The 19,755-nt window shown below is 46.8% G+C and overlaps 1 protein-coding gene across 9 annotated transcripts in view; it reads left to right on the top strand.

Annotated features, from left to right (window-relative positions):
- Nucleotides 1–216: 216 nt before the first annotated feature.
- SLC8A1 (solute carrier family 8 member A1) overlaps nt 217–19,755 on the top strand; it is a 298,466-nt gene continuing 278,927 nt past the window's right edge. For 2 of the 9 annotated variants that reach the window (XM_037066483.1, XM_037066485.1), the window contains exon 1: nt 217–239. The gene's annotated coding sequence lies outside the window, so the exon portion shown is untranslated. Of the gene's footprint in view, nt 240–914; nt 1,060–1,527; nt 1,765–19,755 lie in introns of those variants that run through there. The other 7 variants (XM_037066478.1, XM_037066476.1, XM_037066480.1 and 4 more) reach the window with 5 other exon arrangements.

The following is a 19,755-nucleotide window of genomic DNA, read 5'->3' as shown; positions in this document are numbered from 1 at the left end:
TAAAAGATTGCTGATGCCTGGATCCCACCCCCAAAGATTCCAAGTTAATAGGCCTGGGGTGTGGCCTAAACCCTGGGACTTTGAAAAGCTCCCCAGGAGATTTTAAGGTGCAGTAAGGATTGGGAGCCACTGGCAGAGGCAGAGGAGGGCTACTTCCATTGCTTGCCACATAGTCGTACAGTGGGGTTCCTCACCAGCATCTTTTTTTCCCCGTGGGCTGGCTGTCTCAGAGCTGCACTGTAAGTACTGGGAGGAATTCTGCTTAAGAAACTTAACTTGTACCTAGTGCTCTGCAGCTCTCTCCTTCTCTCACCTTCCCCAGGTAAGTTGCCCCTGACCCTCTACCTCAACATCTTGGCAAACCACACCAGCAGCGAATATCTACTGGTGTTTTAAAAATACACACTTGGAGTCCCCGCTTGAGAGCTACGCGTCCGTCTCAAGATGGGACGCTGAAATCTACATTTTTAACAAGCTTTCCCAGGTGTCTAATGCGCAGCCACGTTTGTGAACTCCACAGTAAGCTCTAGCCTTTCCTCGTGCCAAGTCATTAAGGATTTGTAAGGATGAATGAGCTGTCAAGAGTGCAAGGGCCTGGTGCAATGCTCCTTTATTAATTATGGGGAAGTGATGTATTGGCAATGATAATGCTTCTCTTGGAAAGGGCAATGAATGGTTCGTCGATTTCTGCACTAGATCGTTCCCGGCTGAACCCTAACGCTCAGCTTTTACTCCTGTCTGTAGTTGAAAAGCTGCGTGGCTTTCACGTTAAATAGCCTCTTGGTCTTTATTCCCAGGTGAGCTGCAGTCCGAGGGAAATACCAACACGGAGAATCTTTCAGAGTTCTTGGCTGGGAAATACCTCCCCCCCCCGCCCCCCTTCCTTCTTCCCCAGCCTTAGCTGCTTGCGTCAGCAGCTACTAGCCAGCGTGTAGCTGTGCATGTCTGATGTGCAGGAAAAACACGGAGTGAGAATGTAAGAGAAAATCATTGATCCATCCCCAGATCCCTTTAGCAGAGGGATAGAGAGTGAAGGAAGAAAGATTAACAATTTCAGAGGTGAGAAACGGGTAGGCGAGTTGGGGCTGGGGTTCTGTCCGTGGGTGAGAAAGGTTGAAGAAAAGTTGCAGCGCGGGTGTGTGCGTGTAACCCACGGGTTGGGTGAAGAGAGAGCGCTAGCGCGCGACCACCACGCACTGCGGGGCCGAGAGCGGGAGGAAATAGGAAAAATCTCCACGGCAGAGGCTGGGAGGCTGGGAGGCTGGAAGGGCTCCCCACCCGTTCGGTGCCCCCAAAACGCTCCGACTCTACCCAGGCGGTGCCCAGAGGCGCCGGCGTTGGGGGCGCGCACGGGGCTGGGGCACAGGGCCTCGGCTGGCCGCGGCGGCGGCAGGGCCGAGCGCGCGTGTGAGCCAGTGCGAGGCCCCAGTCGGCGGGCGGGCAGCGGGCGGGCGGGCGAGTGTGCGCGGGGGGAGGGAGAGCGCGCGCGCCGCCCGGGCCCCGGCCCTCCCAGCCTCCGGGCCTCCGCGCCTGCCTCCCGCCCGCGCGCACCGGCTGCCCGCTGCCGCCGCTCTCGCTCGAGCCGGTTCAGCACGGGAGCCTCCCCTGCACGGGAGCCTGCCCGCTGTCTCCTGCTTTGTGCTTCCCCCTGAACATGGGAGCGACCTCTTCCTAATCGGGAGCTGTTTAAAGGAGGGAGTGCGCCGTATTCCCTACTAGCGTGGAGGAACGGGGGAAAGAGCCATCCACACTCCCCCAAACCAGGTAGGATTTTATGATGGGCATGCAGGAGCGATTTGGTCCGATACCGCCAACTGTTTTCTGTTTGTTGTTCAAAAGGCTACACTTCCCTCCGCTTTGACAAAGGACCGGCTCCTAAATTGCGTGTGTGTTCCTACACATTTTCTGGGGTGTCCGGGCTTCTCGGGGAGAGAGCTTGCTCGGGCTCGTGCGTCTGGGCGTGAGTGTGCCTCCCTGCCAGTGCCGGCTGCCGGAGGAAGAAAGGGCTGCCCAGCCCTGGCCTCTAGTCATTGAGAGCGCGAAGCTCTAAGTCCACCCGGAATGCAGCGCTGCTGGGGATCCCGGCGTCCCCACCAGCTGGGCTCCGCGGTCATCCCTCCTCTTGGTAATCCCTGGGGTCTTCCTCAAGGGCACACTTGCGAGTCCCTTCCTTTCGGTGTAGCGCTGGGTGCTCCTTCGCCACGGATTGCGGAGCGAAGGGAGGTGTGGCCCGGGCCGGGAACAAGCAGGAAAAAATGCAGCGGGGAGTGGGCTAAGGGTCCGCTTTCCCGGGCGCTGTGCAGGAGTGTGCTTTGGGGGTTCTGCACGCCCAGGCTTTTTTCCTCAGGAGATTGGAAGGGAACTTTGCAGCTGCATTATCTGCCCCTAGAGCTTTAGGGAAAATGGGCTGTTCTGAGATGTGAGGATACCCTTCTTGGCTCCACCTTAATGAAGAAGAGGGAGGTCTTACGGGTGGACAGTCGGCTAAAGAAACCAAATCCGCCCAGGCGAGGCTTCTGTGTGCATCCTTGATTTTTTAAATCCCCCTCCCTCCGTGGATTCTGTTGACTGATGCATGGCTTGGGCTGGTGATTCGTATTTCCCTCTCCGAAGTGGCAGTGGTTGGACCTACGGCAGAGTGATCGAATTTAACAAAGAATCTATTTTTTTGCAGAGAGCGATGCGCATGGTGTCCGCAGTCATTGGAAAGTCATGCTTTGCACTAGGAATCTGTTTTAACCACCCCCCACCCTCCTTAGCCTGACTCCCCTGCTGGCGCGCTCCGTCTCACTCCTGCTAGTCAGCCACTAGTGGTTGTGAATATAACAATACAAACTTTGTCCTGCTGGAGGTGTAAAGACTAAAAAGAGAAGAAAGGATGTCAGTAGGAGGTGTAGTGGAAGAAGCTTTTTTAAAAAATGACAGATACGGTAAAGACAGTACAGGCATCTCCATCATGGAGGAGCTGGCAGAGTAGGTGGAGATTCTGCTCAGCTCTGGGGAGAGGCAGAGCTGGAGTATCTCCAAATATGAGCAGTGGAGCGCACACACTCCACCCTCTGGGTGCCGCTTTCCTAAGGGAGACCAGGAGCACCCAGGAGGGGATCCACGAAGTGCATGTCCCACCAGGCCCCCAACACACACGCACACATGCACACACAGGCACGCACACTGCCCCACATGCTGTCTCTTTCTCTCCCAGAGCTATTCCGGCAGCAAGTCAGGAAAGGAGAGAGAGAGGAGAGATGTAGCTGGAGGTTTCATTCATTTCAGAATAGAAAACAAAGCCAAGAGAGGGATGATTGTCGTTAGGTTCCTCTTTCAGATCCTGTGTTGCTTGGATTTAGCTCTAGTTTTGCTAAACTTGCTTAATTGGGAGGTTAGGCGGGTATGAAAGGAGGAAGGAAGGGAAAGCTGGCTCCATTTTGGGGGCCTTGTGAGTGAAAAGGTGGGGGGAAGACCCACTTATTTCCTTAAGAAGCAAGATGTGTTTTCTTACATGGTTTTCATGTTATAAATTCTGCCTCCTTGAAGAATTCCATTTGGATCTAAGGCCTCTTTAGCTAAGATTTCTTATAGACACAATAAAAGGATCCCACTTTCCCCCTTAAAATGGCTGTTGTCTTTTATTAAATACGAAATGATTAATTCCTAAGGGGGGAAAACTAGACAAAGGTAAACTGTTATTTGTTGTTGAGCTGCAGATGTTGCATGGATGTAAGTGGCCATGACAATCAGACTTCATTTACTCTATTTTGCAAGCTTAACAGAGCTGGGAGAGTGGAGTAATGAATTAAAAGAATATGCAGGCCATGCTTTATTATCTGTCAATTTATCTACTTCCATTCCTACCTACCTATCTGCCTTTCTATTTACTTTTTTCCTATTCCTGCTTGATGGTTTCCACTATATCTTTTTGGAGTAAGATTGAGAACTATATAACCTCTTTGTCAACTATGAAGGGGAATAAAATACATAGCAGTAGCAGTACTTTAATTTCAAATAAAATTGCAAAAGGCAGGGGAAATATAGTCAGTAACATGTACAGGACTATTTGCAAGAATGACATTAATTGCTCTTTTAAGAGAATGGTGTTTTGAGAAACATCGTACTTTTGAGAAAAATAAAATTCCGAAGGGGTGTCAGCATTTTGTTAGCAAGCTATATTTAACATGTTTTTTTAATCAGACAGAAATAGACTTTTATTTATCTTGCAAAGTGAACGCATGGTTCCTTCCCTCTGAGTACTTAATGTATTTCTTTGACATAATAAATGATGAGGAAAGCTCTGCAGAACCAACGAAGTTGCACTGCCCCTTTAAAGCAAGTGAAAGCACTCGTTTCGCTCACGGATGCATTTCTCCCAAAGTAAGTGCATTGTAGGACTTTAACATCTGATGCTTGTTGTGCAGTTCAGTGAGAGGAGCTCTCTCTCATGATGCCTTCAGGTGGAGGGAGAATAGCGTGTAGGTAATAAACAAGCAATCTGTCCCATCAGCATGGAAACAGACAAGATCGAAACAGACAGACATTAAATCAAGAAAAGAAAATACACAATTAAAACAGGATGGTAGACAACTTATCTTTCGTGCTTTATATCTTTGCAGAGTATATGTATGTTGCTTTTAACTGAAAATGAATTTGTTGCTTTACCTTTGTAAGGAACTTAGGGATCAACATGTGATGATTGTTTTCCCTGATTGTATCATCCGTTTTTTTTTGTTGTTGTTGTTGCTTTGGGGTGTGGTTTTTTTGGTCTTCTAAGGGATACATGTCTCTTGTCAAAACATCTTCCCAAACCATCCAGCCCTTACCCCTCATCAGAGCCTCTACCAAACTGTCTCCCATCTGACCAAATTCTCCGGCTCCCCCTTGTGGCAAATATTCTCTCTGACTTTCCCGAGGTTCCAGAATTTCATCTAGAATCACTTAGAACTCCCTCAGCTGCCTCTCACTTGGGTTCTAATTCTGTTAGTAATTGTGGCACACCAAGGGGGGCGGGGTGGGGGTTGCTGACCCAGCTGTTTCCAATTTTCTGTCTGAACAAAGGAGTGTCTGTGACCTGGAGACTCACCTGAGATTTGGTGGAAGTAAATGTCATTTCTGACCCTTTGGGATGGACTAGATTCTGGGAGTATGAGCTTTCTGAGTCTGCCTCTGGAATTTTGGTCTGGACTCAGGGCTACCCTGGTGGGGCCTCATCAAGTGCAGTGGGATTGTTTCCAGCCTTTTCCCCGCCTTATCTTCCAAAAGATACCTCTGTGTGTGTGTGTGTGTGTGTGTGAGTAACTGTATGTGTGGCTCCATCTCTCTCTCCCTTCCCACCTCCCTCAGCCTCTCATTGGAGCGCACACACACATCACAAAATATATTTTACATAATCCATATTTTGAAGACTCAAACTAATCAACTGTTAGGTTCTCACTAGGGTTTGTAAATCAAACAGCCAGTTTTCTGAATGGGGGACTTCTAGGGTAAATTACTCTTCTTGGTATGTTTTTGCGAAGAGCAGTTCAGAATATAAATGCAGAGGTTGGGTACCTTTTTCCAGTGTGTTGACTTAACTCGGGAGATAGTTTCTCACAGTTCTTACTGACTCAGATGTTTTTGGTGGGCTCTGTGTGTAACCCTAAGTGTTTTATAGCTATGTTTGTGAATGTCCTTTGATCTGCCTGCCCGGCCAGGAGAGTGTAGTAAGTAACAAGAGAGACAACGTTTCAAGAGAATCATATTTTTTCTTTACCTGAAACTTTCTAGCCCATTTCAGGAAAAAAGTCCTGAAGTGAAGGAAATGTGTTTGGGGTCAAGGGCAAGTACGTTACTGGTAGCAGGTGTAAAGCGATTTGACGAGGGCAGAATACTCCTGGGTACAAAGCTTTTATCCATTGGCCAACACAGGATAATTCTCACCCTCAGAGATATTCCTTGAATAAGTAGGTCTACCCAGTAGATCCCTAATCAAATGCAATGATAGTACCCGAGAAGGAGGTACCATTCACTCTTACAAACCATTAGCATCATACCCTTTTCATTTTTTGAACTTGGACTGGTTTATTGGATCCGCTGGCAGACAGAAAAGTCCTGAGGGCCCGAAACACAGGATGACGCAGAGGAAGTGAGAGAATGTTGAAACTAGGTTGTTGCCTGGTTAGTGCTCTCTGAGGGCCCTTTTGCTGGGTAAGTGCGAGGGCCCGAGTGCCTGGGAACTGGGCTGCTGAGATGAACTCCAGCACTGAAATTTTACTTCTGAGGCAGCAAAGGGAACAAAAATTTCATCTCTTCTTGAAATTTTAGCCCTTTTAAAGTCTTCTGAGAAATGGGCAAAATATTTTCCTTGGTGTGAAATGATATCCTTAATATCTTGAGTACCTTCTATTCGTATCATTTTGGAATATTCATACCAGTAACCTAGAAGGCTAGTAAGTAAGTACTCCAGACTAATTAGTAACCAGACTAATAAGTAAGTGAAGTGCATAAGTAATAGGCATAGGTAAATACGTGTAATAGAATCCACCTTCATTTTTTAAAAGGGACAGAAAAACGTAATTACTTTGTAGATGTCACTATATGGGAAGTCAGCATAATTAATGATCACCTGGTAGAATCTAATAGAGATGGACTCAAACAGACAAGAAGGTGATTCAGCGATTTATTTCAACCCAACTGTGGTATTTATTGAGCACTCAGTGTATGCAAGGCACTGCACTAGGCTTGCCAGAGAATGCAGATGGTGAAGGAGAGTTCTTTGACATACGTTGAGCACCCGTTTTGTTCCAGGGACCGGTGTAAGCACTCGGTACACATTTTCTCATTTGATGCTCCTAAGTGCCTGCAAGAGCAGCATTCTCTTCCCGACTTAAAAGTGGAGATGTCGGCTCAGATACATAACTTGTTCAAGACTTACTAGGTGATGGTTCCATTTTTTGAGGCTGTTCAACAGCCATGGTCTTTGTGCCACATTCTCTGTTGTCAGGGATGTCATGGTCTGGAACGAGGACATGTCTGACCGAGTGAGGCAGATCACTGCAACTAGCGAGCAGAGTGCCGCGGAGCGGAACGGAGAGGAAAGGAGGAAGAGAACTTTGGAAAGGGCTTCACTGGAGAGGAGGCATTTGAGCTTGTTCTCGGGGAGTGAAAAGGACTTTAATAATAAATAAACTCTAGCTATTTTTAAATAAACAGCCCCAGTTCGTCTATGACAAGGACAGCCCTGGGGCAATGTTAGCGCCGTTTCCAGACTTTTTGAATCAGCTGTCTGTCACAGGCAGGACCGTGCCATGGGGACTGTGGATCTGGAACAAATGACAGCACAAGCCATTGCACAAATGCATTTTGCACGTGAAACTGCAATTTATGATGAATTTCCAGCACAGTCTGGAAGGAGAGAGGCTGTAACCGTCTGAGAGGTTAGGCAAGTGCCACCTGCCAGCCTGAGTCTCTCTGAAATCTGATGTTTCTGTGCCATTGCAAACGTGTTTTTCTTTGTTTTGCACCAAATGGCTCTGGAGTTTTCTCCCCTGAGCGTCCCCAGCTCCTCACTCCTGCTTTCCCTCACAGCACACCCCCTGGAGCTCTCTTTGCTTGCTCTACTCCGTGGACCGCATCCAGCTCCTACAGCAGGCCTGGAGATCTGGGCTGCTTCCTCAACATGCAAACCTACACTTCCTCCACAGACTGTGGCAAAGCCCCAGAGTGAGTGACAGCAGTCAGGGCCCAAGGATAGAGCTGGGACAGGTGCTCAGTCACAGAGCGGATGTCTCCACGTGCCTCTCGTGGGGGATGTGAGCCCCTTAGGGCTGAAATTTGTGAGTCGGTGCTGGGCAAAGTGGATCATTCTTTTTTACCCTGGACCCTCACTGTCTTTCTTTTGCTGGACATTCAACGAGCTCTCAGTGGCCTGTTTTAAGAGCTTCTCCTTATCAGTCTTCTTCTGCTTAGAACCACAGCTAGCTGCTCTGGAAAAGACTTCCAAGATCATCTTTTTTTTTTTAAACAAATAAGCATATAGCCATATAAAAGGCATATGAAATGAAATTATAACATGAAATTGGAGATGGTCGAATCCAGATTGATGACTCTGAAGTCATCTCACCAAAGTCACATGCCCCTTTTGTCTCACATGACGTAGACGGCTCCAGAAATGTGCCTGTGTTTTCTGGTCACAGGAGTCTCTGGATGAGTGACAGCGATGCCCAGAGTGGAAAAAGAACTGTGCCTTTTACTTCTAGGTTGAGGATGCTGACTCATAAAATGAAGGACCCTGGGGTACTCAGGCTAATGTTCTCTGAGGTCCTCAGACATATTGTGATAGGTATTATATTTGTTTGAATTCAGCAAATGGTGTATTTAACACCTGCCCTTCATTTTTTTTCATTTATTAAGTGGAAATAATAGTAGTAAAGGGCATAGAAGATTTTTGTAAGGAATAATCCAGGAATACTTGTGAAACATTTGGAACAGTTTCTGGCACATGGGTGCTCAATAAGGATTCTTTCTTCCTTGCTTTCTTCCTCCTCACCTGAGTACATTCTCTCAGTGCTTTTAGACAGAGGAGAAGGGAAAGAGAGAGATAAACACCAGTGTGAGAGAGGAACTTTGATTGGTTGATTGGTTGCCTTCTATGCGTGCCCCTACCAGGGATCGAATCTGCAACCTAGGTATGTGCCCTGACCAGGGATCGAACTCGCAACCTTTTGGTTTAAGGAACAGTGCTGCAACCAGTGGAGCCACACTAGCTGGTCAGGGCAATGGTTGTTTCTTATTACACGAGAGACAGTGAGAGAGCCCCTGTCTCTGCTGTGTGTCTTTTACACGAACATGCTAATTGCGGAGGGTTGCCATGGACAGGTAAAGGAAGACAAAATGGCCACATGGTATTTTTGGTTTTGTGGACCACAGGGTCTGTCTCAGTTATTCACCACTGTTGCCGTGAGGAAGCAGCCATAGACAACTCTTAAATGGATGTGCCTGCTGTGTTCCATCAAACATTATTTATGGACACTGAGATGTGAGCATCGTATAATTTGCACACGCCATGAAATGTTGGTTATTCATTTTTTCCAAATACTTAAAAGTGTAAAAAACTTGATTTCATGGACCTTACAAAGACAGGTGGCAGGCTACCTTTGACAGATTTGACCCGTTGGCCATGGTTTGCCAATACCAGGCACGCAGGTGGATGGTGAGAGATGCTAAGGTGGCGACAGTGGGCTTGGGCAGCCTCCACAGTCGGGTTGATGTTGTGGGAAGAGAGATGGCCTAGAAACTCAGAGACCTTGTTTGAGAGCCTGGCTCTGTCATTTCTGAGATGTGTGGCTTTGGAAAAGTCTCTCAGGTTACCATCGCCTGAGTTTTCATGTCATGCACGGGGAGAATGGACAAAGTCGGGTGGCTTTTAGGAGCCTTCTTAGCTATAAAAGAAGCTTAATGAAGGGACATTGGACCTTTCAGATGGATCATAAAGAACAGGGAGAAAAGCACAGAGAGGAAAGTGGGGTGCAGGTTTGAGTACTTTTTATTTGGTAGCTCAGTTGACCTGGGAAGGTAGACAGGTGCTGTGTTGTGGATGATGACCTTGAATGCCAAAGTGAGGGATTAGAACATCATAGCTTCGGATTGCTAGTGCAATTTCCCAGTTTTATAAATCAGGCTGCAAAAAGGAAAAGTGGCTTGTCCACGGCCACGTGACTGGTCAGGGACAGCTGAGTCCGGCACTCATTTCTGTTGGCCTCCAGGCCAGTGACCCTTCCAGCCACCGCAGTGCCCCCAGCAGTATGGTAGAGTGCAGTTAACGACAGTTTCATGACTGTGACCTCTGAGGGGAAAAGTCTCATGTAAATTACAGAAGGTGCTTTCAATATTTTTTAAAAACGTGATCTCATACCTCAGTGTATCAAACAAGGTAAGCCTATGAAGAATCCCATTTCGGAGGACAGTCTTCACAAAACTGTCAACCTGAGGCCTTGTACTCCCAGACCCTTTCGTCTGGCTTAATTAATTCGTTCTTGCTGAGCATCTTAAATTTCAGCTCACACGTTATTTCTTCAGCAAAGCCTTTCCTAATACCCTATAGGTCAGGTCTTCCATTAGTTACTCTTGTAGGGTGCTATTTTTCCTTCATTGCATTTATCAGAGTCAATAATTATGTTTCTTCTTTTGTAACAATTGAGTTCATCTTTATTATCCATCTCCCCAGCTAGATAATAAATTCCAAGAGGGGAGAGATTGTGTCTACTTAGGTTAGGGTTCTAGACCCAATGCTTTGCACATTGCAAGACACATAGTAAGCATTTGTTGAATGAATGAATGAATGTTCTCTTGTCAGTCATTGATACTAATGAAAACAGTCCTTAAGCTAAGGCTTAATAGGCAGATATTAATATTAATCTTCATTTGTTAATTAAATGATTAGCATTTCTTTCTCCATTAACATTTTTCTGCACATTTTTTAATTGGTCCCGTCCTTTGGATCCTCACTGACCACAAGAAGCAGTAACATAAGATCTTTGGCATAGTTACTAACTTTAAAGTAACTATGTAAAGTAACAAGTAAAGTAACAAGCTGAGTTTTAAACAATTCTTCAACTACAAGTGTATAGGGTTGGCTTAAAGGGCATATGTACTAGGTGTCTCATTTTTTAGAGAAACTATGTTTAAAAAACTATGGTCAGAGATTTGTGTAAACATTTTGTATTTTTCTCTAAGCCACTCAATCTATTCCTCCAAATAATAAAATTTGGCTGCTTCTATTTTATAAATTAATTCGTTCTAACCCTGATCTGTGTGGCTCAGCTGGTTGGGTGTGGTCCCAGAAAACAAAAGGTCGCTGGTTCAGTTCCTGGTCAGGGCACGTGTCTGGGTTGCGGGTTTGTTCCCTGGTCAAGCTGTGTACGGGAGGCAACCGACTGATGCTTCTCTGTCGCATCAATGTTTCTCTCCCTCCCTTCCCCTTTCTCTAAAAATAAATTAGTAATCATAACGATAATGATAAATTATTTTATTCTGTGTACATATATATGCGTTTGGTTTCAGAGCTGTGTCACCAAGTATATGTCAGGAACGTCAGAAAATTGTGACCTAGAATATTGATGAAGGGTCACCATGATGTGAGAATCCATCAGCTTGAGTTTCTTTTTGTATACATCTTTTTACTTCTTACTTTTTCTGCCCTCAAGAGCATCTTATTCTTTCAAGGACTGTGATTTGAGACTGTGCAGGAAAATGTAAAAGATGTACAAACCTCAAGTTGATAGGATTCCATCTCCTGAAAAGCAATCTACTTGAAGATGCAGTTTAATGACTCAGGAAAAAAGCAGATGAAATTCACCAGCCCTCACTCACACAACCACATCACTAGAATTTTCCTTATTAAAGATTTTTTTAAAGGTATTCTAAAGCAGGGGTCCCTAACCGCTGGGCCACAGAGAGGGACTGGTCTGTGCCTATTTGGAACCAGGCAGCGAGGGAGGGGTGCTCACCTGAGCTTTGACTTCTGACCATTCCTGCCTCCGACACTCCCGAAAAACCAGTCCTTGGTGCCAAATAGGTCGGGGAGCCTCTGTTCTCAAGGCTCCTGTCACATAGCTTGAAATTCAATTTTGTGTCCAACACCCCCATTCTCAAGGGGCAGACTGGAAAGCAGAAAGCGTGTCTGCAGAGATGTGCCTTAGGTTGAGGTGAACAGGGTGAGTAGATGGTGCCCCGTAAAGAGCCTGTAATTTAAAGAGCACAGCTCTCCTCAGCCCCAAGGCGTCTAGTCTGGGGTTTGTGTTTCTGTCTATTCTCTACCTCTCTCCGGGGCTTGTGTGTGGAGCCTAGATACAAAGGTCTCTGAAAACTCCACGTATGCTGTGTCTTTGTCACATGTCAGTGAAGTGTCCTAGCAATCCTTACCCTTTTCCACTCACAAAAGGCAGAACCCTCGGCAACATTACGGAGTAGGAGTAAGTTACTCCCTCCCAGTCCGCTGTGATCTCCTGTCGAAGGTTCATCCTTCTCTGCTCTCCTCTCCCCGACCTCCCACTCGCGCTCACCAGGGAACTTCGTGTTTTGATGCTGCCTGGAGTCCCGATTTGCGGGAAGGAAAATGATCTGATATCCTACTTCACATCCACATCTTGCTGATGTGACAGCAACCACTATCTTCTGTGTTTTTTAGGCATCCTGTCCAGATGTCGTTAAGTTCTTCTGCTCTCCAGGCTGTGCTCGCCGAGCATGCCCCCTGCCCTCCGGGACACTTTTACCCTCTTCTGCCCTTTCAACCCTCGATGCCAAGTTCTCTCAGGGCCTGGTGCCAAGACTGCCTGTATCAGAATCACCCAGGGGGGGCTTGTTAATATTCAAATTGGGGGTTCCTCTTCAGAATGACTGTATCTCTGATGGTCTGGCCCAGGTATCTGCATTGTAATGAGCCTCCTGGGTGTTGTTTGCATGAACTGAAGTTGAAGAAGCATTGCTTTCTGCCTTTATTCACATCATTTCTTCCTTCTGGAATGTCTTCTCACTCTCTCCAGCTCTTAGCACCCTTTCACCCCCTCCTTTTATGGAATTTTCCATGTTCTTCCTAGTATTCATGGTCATTTCGGGAACTGTCACGCGACGACTGTAAATTCATGCAGGGACCATGTGTTAATCATCTTTGTAATTCCCACAGTGGTTGGTCTGCTGCTTTGCACGTAGCGGGCTCTCAATAAATGCTTGGTGATTCAGTGAATGGTCCACTCTCTAGAACTAGAAATACAGAGAGAGCTACACTTCACTAAAAAAAAAATTTAAGTTGAAATGTCATCAGGCTCGTGTGGAAAATATCTGTAGGTGGGAAACCTTTTTGGCAACTCAGATAAAAATGCATGTATATGACCTCATTATTTTTCAGTATATAGGGTCAAACATCACAAAAGGCTGCTGTTTCTCTTCAGTGTGAATGGTGAACAAGTTATTATCTGAAATGGTTATTATTGTCCATCACCAGGCCCCTGAAAGCTTCAAGGAGTACATAAGAGAGCTCCCTACACTTGAATCTCTCTGTAGCTGGACTGTGGGCTGAGCAGTCTGAAATTTCTAGGACCCTGGTTGTGTTGACCCAAGACCCCAGGTACATTAACCTGGGGACCACGTGGCCCACTCTGAGTGCGTCAGGGTACACCTACGGCTGCTGCACTGTCTGGATGCCTGGAAAGTCTCCCTGCCCCTGTGTTGCTCTAGGAATGGAAGAGAACTGTCTTCTGCAAAGAGGACTCACTTCCCGACTCTTGTAATGTGAGCTTCACTGAGGGTATTATCTTACTCATCTTTGCAACACAGTATCTTGGCGCGCTCCAGAGCCTAAGAAACGCTTGGCAGACAAACCCCGTGAATGTGTTGTTTTCCCATTTCTTTGGATAACTTACCAGTTTAAAACATTTTTTAAGTGTCTTGACCCTAAGACAGTGAGTGCATTTGTGAGCTGCATTGAAATTCTTCAAGAAATACCGAGTTATTCTTATTTGAGCAAAGTATCAATTTGTTATGCTAAAACGTCATATTCTCTCCAACTCCATTCATTGCCCTCTTTTATTTTAGTTTTGCTTGCTCACAGCTAGGAGGTCTTTCATTCCTTTCCTCCTGACCAAGTGGAAAAACCTTGAGATCATTGCATGACTTTGGAGCAGACCTCGGATTTTAGCTGATGATCCTCTATCAGGGATGTCCAACACACAGCCCGAGGGCATTCGGCCCAGGATGGCTGTGAATGCAGCTCAACACAGCCTTGTAAATTTACTGAAAACCTCTTTTTTCTCGTCAGTTTTCGTTAGGATTTGTGTATTTAATGTGTGGGCCAAGAAAACTCTTCTTTTTCCGGTGTGGCCCAGAGATGCCGAAAGGTTGGACACCCCTGTGAGTCTCAATGGATTGTCTTTCCCTTGCTTACAAAGCCCTGGAGGGGGGGGGGGCAAGGAGGGGCTAGAGAGGCAGGAGCCAGCGAGGGGAACGTGAAAGGCTCTGATGAGACCCCCGAATTTCTCTGTGTGGGAGGAAGGTTATTCTGCACCAAATACCAACGTCAGGAGCTCTTTGCTCCCGCAGAACAGTAGTTGAATTTACACAGTGAAAACAAACACAACATGAACGAACGAAAAGGTGCTGCCATTTTGCAGAACATTAAGGTATAATCCAAAGTGCCTGTCACTTATGTTTGCATGACTTCAGCTTATTTACTTTTATGGACGGTTTCTTTTTTCTCACTCGTAAAATGAGAATGATGAAATAACTCCTTGTAGTATTTTCAGAAAGGTCAGGGATAGTTAGTGGGTGAGTATGGCATNTGGAGGGGGGGGGGGCAAGGAGGGGCTAGAGAGGCAGGAGCCAGCGAGGGGAACCTGAAAGGCTCTGATGAGACCCCCGAATTTCTCTGTGTAGGAGGAAGGTTATTCTGCACCAAATACCAACGTCAGGAGCTCTTTGCTCCCGCAGAACAGTAGTTGAATTTACACGGTGAAAACAAACACAACATGAACGAACGAAAAGGTGCTGCCATTTTGCAGAACATTAAGGTGTAATCCAAAGTGCCTGTCACTTATGTTTGCATGACTTCAGCTTATTTACTTTTATGGACGGTTTCTTTTTTCTCACTCGTAAAATGAGAATGATGAAATAACTCCTTGTAGTATTTTCAGAAAGGTCAGGGATAGTTAGTGGGTGAGTATGGCATCTGGGACAAAACAAGTGCTCAATGGTTTCAGTCCTTATTGTCTGATCCACTCCGTCTGGGGACCTCACAATGCCTTTGGCACTGGCAGAATGAATCGGGACAATCCTGGCTGGCTTGACGTGGAGCCCTCGGAATTCCCTCTGAATTCCTCTCCATTTATTTACCGTTAGAAGACTTTTTATTCTCTGCTCTCTTTCTCTTGCCCCTATTTCCAAGTCCCTATTGCAGAGTTAATATATTTACATTTAAATTCTGGATTCACTTTCTTTTTTATGGGGCCTTTTAATGGAGCTGATTGGGGTTGGTGTTTGACTGGATGTCTTTTTGTTGTACTGAAAGTAGAAGAGAACTTGCTTTGTTGATAATGTCCAAAATATGAAGACCCTCTGAACAGAGCAGACGGCCTTGGCATTCCAGAAAAAAGAGTCAGCCAGTGAGAGCTGGAGGAGGAGGACCCACACCCAGGTGCTGGGGCAAGTCGAGGTCCCAGCCCCTCTCTCTGTGACAGAGACCGGCTCTCCCGGCCTGAGGTTCTGTGCCCAGGAGCTGAATCACGTTTCCTCTTCTCCACCTAACACTGACTGATTTGTTGTCAGAGATGCAGTGAACCAGTGCGTGCCCCCGTTTGAGTGAGTGTGTGTGTTCCTACCGTCGACAGGTCCTGTGCATCTTATCTTCTATTTCCAGACTCTGCTCTAGGACCTGGACACTGTGTGAGCGAAAGAGACCCAAATCCCTACCCTATCAGAAAGACAAAGACAATGAACAGAACCATGAAGCAAAGTATACAGCATATAAAAAATAATAAGTTCTATATAGAAAAACACAGTAGGGGAAAGGGCCCAGGGGTGCGTGCCTCTTGTGGCTTTTCAGGAACTTCTTCATTATCCTAAATCCGTGTTTCCTTTCTTGGCAGTGTTGCCTGACAGGACCGCAGTTGCTTCCTTTGGTGGGCGCAGTGGGTGTTTTCTGACCTAGGACAGGGGCCTGACGGGGTCTTGTACGTTCAGGCAGAGGGACTTGACCTCTCACTGCCTGTCCCGCCAAGGACCAGTTTCAATTTCTCAGGCAGCAAAGCGGTAACTGTCTCACTGAAAAAAAATTTAAAAAGGTAATAGCACACAGCTACAAACTAGCTCCTTCCCCAAGTGTGGTCAGGCCTGAGTGCCTGAGGATGGGGGCCAGGACCGTCATCCGCAGCCCAGAGGAATGGTCAGATAAGGAAAGTCATGCTTTGGCGTCATCTCGTTGTCTAGAAGCATTTGGAAGTGCTGGCCTCGGCCGCGGATAGAATTTGCGGTTCCTTTAATGTGGCCTTAGAACAGATTAATTGCATAGCTTTGAGGCTTTCAGTCAGCGAGAATTACATAGAAGGGAATCCCAGGTCCCGAGGAAGGAGAGACAGGGAGTGCCTTGGAATAACCCCAGCTGCCAGTCAGCAGAATGAGATTAGGCGGCCTCCTGCACTGGCCTGGTGGGAGTGCCCGAGGTGTTCCTTCTCTCTGAGTCAGGTTCTCCTTAGCCATCAAAACGGCTGTTGCTTGTCACGGGGAACCCTCTGCTCTGCGGCCTCGATAATCCTCAGGCCTGTGCTGTGGGATTCTCTCCCCCCTGCGTTTCACAGGGAGTTTGATTCAGACAGATTCCTGTTTCCATCCTGTGACCTCGCCCTTCGACATGGGTTAGTGGGCTTGCTCAGCGGGATATATCTGCACCCCATGCCAGTGCCATTTCTGTGACCTGTAAGCAGTGGGGTTGTTGGATTTGTCTTAAAAGAAACAGTGAGCAGGAGACAAGTTGGGTATTCCTGATACGGTGCTGAAGACTTCCTTAGAGGATGTGATGGGTATTCCTGAGCAAGAACTGGCCATGGATGTAATAATTGATCTGAAACCACTGTTAAAACCAGCCTACCCCTCCTTACAGAGTTCAGTAGATTAGATCAAAGCAGAATATGAGAAAGCCAGGCCTCAGGCTAACATATCGGCAGCCTCCATTTCCTGCTTATTTTCCATGGAAATAGTTTATGTGAAGGAAAAGCGGGGAGACCGACCGAGTCGACCTGCTTGGATCTGATGGCAGAGGAAAGGCCCTGAAAGACTGGAGACAAAAGAACGAAGAAGGAGCTTGCGTTTATATAACAGCTCTCCCACTTCATCCCGAGCATTTGGATTTGGTGGAATAAAGAGAAGAAGCTGAAGTCTGGGAAGTTCTTTCCAGTTGCTTCATTGCCAATGAGCTATATCAGTAATTTGTGTCCCCTGATTTCACAAATGATGATACTCCCCATTTTTGAATATGCTTGTAATGTTTTCGAGTTATCCTCAGAAGTCCCCTTTGTTTTTCTCTGATGATGGTGATGGTTATTTATTGCTTCATCCACCCTTGCACATCTGCTACCCTTTGGCTAAGAACGTATTAGGAGATGTGAGCTGGGGCAGGGCTTCTCCTTGGCTGACCGAAGAGATCGCCCCGGGAGTGCACGGAGGAAGAGGTTGCCAGGTAATTGCTAAAAGGCTGGAGAGTGAAGGGCAGCTGTCCCGAGGAACGTGCCAGGCCACACGTTACGTCACCGCTATTGATGCTTGTCCGCGTGAGTGTCCAAGCCCTGCGATAAAAGCCAGGCTGTTGGAAACCTTCCATGGGACTTTTGCCACCTGCGCCCTTCTACACCTGCACGAAAGCCAAGAGGTTTTCCAATGGGCTAGTCCAAGCCCAAGTTTAATAGTTCTGAAAGATGACTTCACACACTATCAGGAATGATATAATACAGGTTAATTACATCAGTCTCGGAGACAGAGCAGGGATGAATCCCAGTTCAGGAGTTTACTATCTGTATGACTTTTAACAAGCCCAGTGGTGCCTTGGTACTCGCTGTTAATTTGTACCGGAACTCATGCTGAGTGCCGAGACTGATGAATACTGAACGCATTTTTCAAGCAACGAATGATGAAGCATTTTATCTTGCTGGGCGGCATTGTGACTCATACAAGTCCTGGCAAGTGGGATGAGTCCCGAGCAAGAGCTGAGGGCTGAAACATTTTTTTCTCTCATCAAAATGTGATGAGTCCAGGGTTTGACGAGTACTGAAGCCGACGAGTACCGAGGTGTGACTATAGTTAAATGGTCTGAGCCTCAGTTCTCCCACCTCCACAATGGGCCAATAATATCTACTGCAGAGGGTTATGGTTAGAGCACAGTGCGCTGCACCACCACAGGGGGTGCGATTCACACCGACTGTGATGGAAGTGGCCGCAGTAGCTGTATGACACAGTGATGCTGGTTGTTGTAACTGTTGGATATGATGGTGCATGTAAAGAATTCAGCGTGGTGTCAGGGGCCGTGTTTAAGGATGGGATCTAGTGTTATTCTCCTGAGCAATTGGCTGTCCTTTGCTGTTGTGCTATTGGAAACTTGTTTCTAAGAAGGAAAATAGCTTGGGGCACAGAAACACAATACGAAAAGACTGGGAGGTAAGAAAGTGTTTTCCTGTTCAGGGATGGGGGGGACTTCCCCTAATCTGGGACTCAAAGGCTAGATCCTGACGGATCTGAACAGCCTGCTGAGGGGTTTGGCTTTGCCTTCAGGGCAGTAGGCAACAATGAAGAGTTTTAGGGGGAGTGAGAGAGTCAGACCTGCGTTTTAGGAAGTTCGTTTTGGCTGAAATGTGGAGAATGGCATGGTGAGGTTTGGCACAATGTGAAGGCAGTGGTTAACCATATCAGTCTCAGAGATGGGCACAGGTTTGACTGCCTGTGACAAGCTGCTCACCCTTTTGGATCCTTGTAGGCGCCCAAGACACTTCAAAGGTATTGTTCAGGTGGCTTTCTCCTTTTTAAACTTCAGATCTCTACCATATCATTTTCATACTTGCCAGGCACTGGGATCATATATAAAACAAATTTTTAAATAATAGTCGAATGCTGGTCTTTTTGCTTCCACCCTTCCCCTGCAGTCGTTCTCCACGGAACCAGCAGAGAGGTAGCTCCTTTTTAAAGGGAAACCAGCTCATGTCGTCCTTGTGAGCAGATTTCCTCTGATTCCCATCTCATTCTTGGTCAAAGTCAGCGCCTGACAGTGGCCCCTGTGGCCCTCGTGGTCCATCCCCACTGTGTTCCCATCCCTACTGTGTTCCCATCCCTGAGCCCTGCTCCCTTTGCTCATTGCCCTCCATCACACGGTTTCCCTGTGGTTCCTGCACAATCCCATTCATCAGGGACTTGGCAGTGTTTACCTGGAATTCTCTCCTAGCTGATATCCATCCACAAGGCGTGGTCCCTTGCTTCCTTCAGGACTTTGCTAAAATGTCCCCTTATCAGAAAGGCTTTTCTTAACCATTGTGTATAAATTGCGTGTGCTGTGTGTGTCTGCTCACACTGACACACACACACACACATACACACACTGACACACACATAGCCTTCTATCCTCTCTGTTTCTCCCCACTCCATTACAGCACTTCCCATCCGACATTTGTGTTTATCAGTTTGTTTCCTTCCACTAGAATATAAGGCCTATGAACAGAGACTTTTAAAAAAAATTATCAACAAATTCTCAGAACCTAGAAGAGAGCCTAGAAGGTCATTCTGACATATGTATTAGGTGGCATGCATAAATATTTGTGGAAGAAACGGCTGCATGAGAGACTTAGAACTAGACCTTCCACTATTCTTATGGGCTGGCCAATGTCACCTTGTTTTAGGAGACCCTACAGTCCACCCAAGCCCTATAATGACTGAACAAGTAGTCTCAGTGACCATGAACTTCTGCGTGTTCTGCAGATGTGCTTCTGTTTCTCTGCCTTTTAATTGGAATGGAACTCTACCACCACATTCCTCTGTTGTGTCTTCTTTCGTGTGGGGAGATGTCGGAGCTTATCTCCCAACAGTGATGAGCTGTGAAGGGCTTTAGGTGGTGGCGGGCTCTCTGAAGGTCTTCCAGAACGTGCTGGGCTGGGGCGGGGTGGAGGGGGCCGTCTCCTGGGCCCTGGTGTAGTTCCCAGAGAATGTTGGAGAATATGGGGGAGATGCTCGGACAGCCTGTGACCGTGAAAGACTCTAATCCAG

This window comes from Sturnira hondurensis, unplaced genomic scaffold (genome assembly GCF_014824575.4).
Source record: "Sturnira hondurensis isolate 20B ecotype Veracruz unplaced genomic scaffold, ASM1482457v3 Scaffold0016663, whole genome shotgun sequence".
Classification (NCBI taxonomy): domain Eukaryota; kingdom Metazoa; phylum Chordata; class Mammalia; order Chiroptera; family Phyllostomidae; genus Sturnira; species Sturnira hondurensis.
Note: the sequence above shows the minus strand (reverse complement) of the source record. Positions and strands in the feature narration are given on the sequence as shown.